Here is a 5,246-nt window from a genome sequence, read left to right as displayed (position 1 = left end):
CCTTAATAACCATGGAGAGTGGAATAAAAACTTACAAAAAAATTTTTAAATTAAACAAAAATAAAATAAATTACGAAAATACTTAGTATTAACAACAAAAAACTTCCTTCCTCAACTCTCCCCCCAACCAAGCTGAACATTGTCCTCAATGTGACATGAGCGATTGAAATTACAGGGAGGAAGTGGTAGCTCCTGAGTGATATGAAGTTCGATTAGATTAGGAGAAACCACATGTTTCAAAAACAACAAAAGATATGAGTAGAGGAATTAAAATAAAACAATGCTAAGAGTGCTAAAAAATTGATAGATTTGTATTACTTCATGAAAGTACAATATAAAGGTAAACAAGTAATACAACCAATCCCAATATATAAAATATCAAAAGCATGGGATTACAAATGCAAATACATAAAGAAAAGTATGGAAATGATCAGATAGAGGGAAGATGATGATGGCTCAGGTGGATGTCTCTGCATCTCCTGTAGTCGGCTCCTCAGAGGGAAAAGCCTGCTTTACGAAAAGAGGGGCCTGTGATGGCTTTGTGGGCTTTGAGAAGATAGGAATGGGGTGCTCAGGAGCTGATGGAATACCCAGGTGGTGCTGAATCTGCCTCAAGATGGTAGTATGCTTAGTCTGAGTGGCGATAATGTGCTCTTGGTGAGCACGAAGAGCTGTCATCTCCTAAGTAAGGATGCTCTGAGAAGTGGTCAATGCCTGTAAAGTGTGACATAGACCTCTGTACTCGGAAATGAATATAGCAATCCTAGGCTCAGATGAAGGAGAGGGCTCTGATGTAGCTGGAATAACAGGGGGAGTCCGTGGTGTGGTAGGAGGAGCAGAGGGTGCAACCTCTGGTATAGGCTTTGTAGAGGGCACTGCAAGGGTAGGTGCTCTCATGTCAGCTGGTATCTCAACCGGCTGTGGCTCCTCTGGCTGCTCTGGATGCTCTGCTCCAGTTGGGGCTCCCTGGTCTGCACTATAGGCTGTCATATTCATCCATTTTTTGAGAGTGAATATCTCTCGGCAAATACGTTTGCACTCAAGCTGAGGGTCAGATGGATACCCCAAGTGCTCCAGAATCTGACATAGCAATCTGTGGAAGAGAAGTGGAATAGCATCCGCTCTGAGCAGCTTCTTCCTATGGACTTTCTCTTCGAAGTACAGAAGAGCGGCCATAATGAGATGATGAGGGCCAAAGAAGAATCCCTTAGATATCTTGAACAATGCCTCTAGCAAAACTCCTCTCCTCTGCACCCAATGCAGAAGTGGAAAGATGTTATGGCGCAGGAGTGCATCTATGAAAAACATGCTATGAGGGAGCTCCTTCCTCAATAGATACTGGCGCGAGGATGCTCCTCTGGACAGAATATGAACTATGTCGCTCTGGGCAGGATGAGTCCAGACTCGATAATCCTCTGGATGGGCTGGCTCGTAGGGAATACGCAATGCCTCTACTATGTACTAGCTCCCAGAATGCCATGATGTCCGTCTATGGTGAAGTGGATAACAGTAAGATCTCAGACCTGGTGTGTGGTCATGGACTGATAGAAGTCCATTGCTACACGGGGACAGAAAAAATCCTTGGGAGTTAGCAAATGCTCCATATGGTACCTCTGTAGCAGATGGAAGGAGTCCCTGAGCTCGAGCTGAAGTCTGAAAGTGGCTGTGTCGAAGCAGATCTCAGAGTGGAATGGCTTAGCCCTGCAATCCAAATTACCCTCAATGGGCGGCTGAGTGAGCATGGGACGCCTAATAAGCATCTCAGGAGTCATGCCTGAGGGAATCTGAGAATTTGTAGCTGGTGGCTGAGACAGTTGAGGCTCTTTGGATGGTGGCTGAGAACGGTGAGGCTCTTGTAGAGGCTCTGAAGACGGCTTTGATAAGTCAATTAGCTTTGGCTCGGATACCCTAGCTTTCTTCTTCGGGGGATGGCTACTTGACCTGGTTTGATAGCGCCTTACCGGAGGACTCATCGGTGCGTCCTCAACTGGAGGTGGGACGACTCGTGGTCGCGGAGGCTCGAACATGGAGCCTTGAACAGGGGTCTCATTTGCGGCTCTCTTGCGGCTTGACAGAGACGAAGACTTAGCTCCTCGGGTTCTTGCCATGGCTGACCGAAGGAGATGGGCGGAGGCACGCGTAGCTTAGGCTCATATAGGAGGGAGAAAATGGAAGGTTGCTCTGTTTTGGCTCTTCTCTGGCACCTGTTTGAAGTTCAAATGACCGGTTTATTAGAAATGTGGAATTTATACCGTTAAAAAATTGGATGCCAAGGGTCGTTTTAATTTTTGCAGAGGAGGGTGGATTTCGCAGCGGAGGGCCCTTTTCGCAGCCCATTTCGCAACTGCAAAATGAGGCTACTGTGCTACGAAATGGCACTCGTGTGCCAAGGGGGTCTTTCGCAACTGCGAAACACCTTGCGAAATGGGGCTTTGGCTACGAAAATTGGAGATTTCACGCTTTGGGGATTTTGCAGCTGATTACTACCAAAAAGTGCTATTTTGTAGACCTAATTATAATGGTTTTAAGCACCTTTAAGTAGCAATCATATTCATTCAACCCAATTAATTCATTAAGGTCCTTAGTAATTGGTTTTAACCATTTTGTGGCAAGTTTACATGTTTTTATCAGCTTATGAATTGATTCAAGCATGCCAAATGATGGAGGAGCTACTTGGACAAGTTAAAGCAAGGATTTTGGACATTTACAGGCTTGAATTTCAAGTGGAAACACGAGCACAAGCAAAGAGAAGCAAAGAGGAAAAGCAAGCAAAGTGAAGAGAAGCAAAGAGGACAGCAGCTTCAGTCTTCTTTCGCACTTTTGGAGCACTTCCCGAAGTCCATTTTTTGCATACTATATACCATTTCAAATCTCTGGAAGTCAAGAATCTAACGCTTCAAACCATGCACGATTTGGAGCTGAAATGAGGAAGATATGGCCTTCGGAATCCAACTGCTCCAGGTTATGCGAAAATTTCGCATTCCACAAGGTGTTATGCGAAATTCGCATAACATTCGCATAACCCATGCGTGTTGCGAATTTTGCTCTGCCTTTTCCGACTCCACTTTAGATATTTTCCTTTGTATTTTGTGATGTAATTTCCTTTCTTATCCTTGTAACTAACCAATCACAAGCTTTTGCTTTTGTAAAGACTATATTAGGGGTGGAAATCACCTCTTGAAGACATAGACGCATATATACAGACGGAGCCTTGCTCTGTTTTTCTCTCTTCTCCTGTTCTCCCGTTTCTATTTTCTTAGTAGCCAAACAGCCTCTAAGGGCTTTTCCTTAGAGGATGATTGGCTAAAACTTTTAGTTTCTCAAAGTATGGATGTTATGTGATGGCTTGGATGCAATCCCATGGAAATTTCTTGCACCCGGAAGGTAAGGTATACGTTTTTCATTAAAGGTTCATTAAGGCAAAGTTTGGTTTTTATTTCCTTTGGACAACTTCCAATGGCCAATACTTGATAAGCTTTTGGATTTCTATCCATTAGTTATCTCCTACGAGCTATTGGAAGGTGAGGTTTTCAATTCCAAGTTTTGCATTAATCCATTAGAACCAATTTCAATGGCCATTGAAAGGTGAGTTTATCACTTGGAATGACTTTGAGTTGCCAATATTTGGTAAGCTTTTGGCTTTAGACCATTAGTTATCTCTTACGAGCCATTCAAAGGAAGTCTAAGGTGAATAACCATTGATGAAATTCACTACCATCTGTTTTGCCATTTTAAAGGATTAAAACTTGATTTGCTAAATCCATACCGGTTCGGGAAGCAAGCATCACCATAGTTGCAACCCCAACGCGAGGAGCCTATCCTGAGATTTCCAATTTGCATAAGAGCCAGAGCATAGCTATCCTATCTTTGAGAAACTTGTTTTTACACCTTTTCATTTTAGTCTTTAATGTTAGCTTAGATTAGTTTAAATCTTTCTGAAATATTTACATCTTCTTTTAAAGCTAACATCCATAAGAAAATCACCTATTTTCCTAATTTGAATATCACTTGTGTTTGCGAAAACCCTTCCCAGTGAACGATCCTAGAACCACTATGCTATAGTAGCTTGGCTACTTTAGTAATAGTATTCAAGGTATAAATTTTGTTGATACGCCTTTAAAGCTAAGCTACCATGAGTCGAATCAGCAGCCATTTCACAGCTACGAAATGGGGGTACTGTGTTGCGAAATGGCACTCGTGTGCCAAGAGGGGGTTTCGCAACTGCGAAAATTTTCGCAGAAGGGGGCATGGGGCTGCGAAATGATTTCGCAGCAAGGGCCATTTTCACAGAGGCCTCATTTTTCTGCGAAATCTCGCAGGCCATGAATTTTCCCTTGGTTTTGAACTCCTTTTTAGCTCCAAGAGACCTTTCTTCATTTTCTTTGCAATTCCTCCTACATTAGATCATTCAAAAAAATTAAGTTACATATAAATAACAAAACTTAAGACCAAAATTAAAATCAAAAGAATTAATAAAGCTTTTAAATTAACAAAATTTAACAAAAATATGGACTTTGGTGAAACCAAGCCCATCTAACCCTTTTCTGATTAGGCTTTCTATGGCTCAAGGAGGTTGATTTCCTCATTTTCTTGCTTGTATGGCTCAATGAATGGCTTGAGACGATGACCATTGACTTTAAAAGTGTCAGTGCTATTGGAATTCAGTAATTCCACCACTCCATTGGGATGCACTAGGTGAATAATGAAAGGGCCTATCCACCTTGACTTAAGCTTCCCAGGAAAGATATGGAGCCTTGAATCATAGAGTAAGACTCTTTGTCCTTTCCGGAATTCTTTATTGGAGATTAATTGATCATGCCACCTCTTCATCCTCTGTTTTGCAACTTTGGAATTGATGTAAGCATCATTTCTTAATTCCTCCATCTCATTAAGGTCTAAGCACCTCTTTGCCCTGGCTCTGATCAAGTCCATGTTTAACTTCTTGATTACCCACCAAGCCTTATATTCAACTTCCACAGGGAGATGTCATGCTTTGCCATAGACTAGGCGATATGGAGACATGCCAAGAATAGTCTTGTAAGCTGTTTTATATGCCCATAGTGAATCATAAAGCTTAATAGACCAATCTCTTTTGCTCGTAATCACCAGCTTTATCAATATATTCTTGATTTCCCTGTTTGCTAGCTCAACTTACCCGGAAGTCTGAGGGTGATAAGGTGTAGCTACCTTATGCTTCACTCCATACTTGGCTAATAGGGTTTCAAAGGGTCTATTGCAAAAATGAG

The sequence above is a fragment of the Vitis vinifera genome, chromosome 19, assembly GCF_030704535.1.
Source record: "Vitis vinifera cultivar Pinot Noir 40024 chromosome 19, ASM3070453v1".
In the NCBI taxonomy this organism is placed as follows: domain Eukaryota; kingdom Viridiplantae; phylum Streptophyta; class Magnoliopsida; order Vitales; family Vitaceae; genus Vitis; species Vitis vinifera.
Note: the sequence above shows the minus strand (reverse complement) of the source record.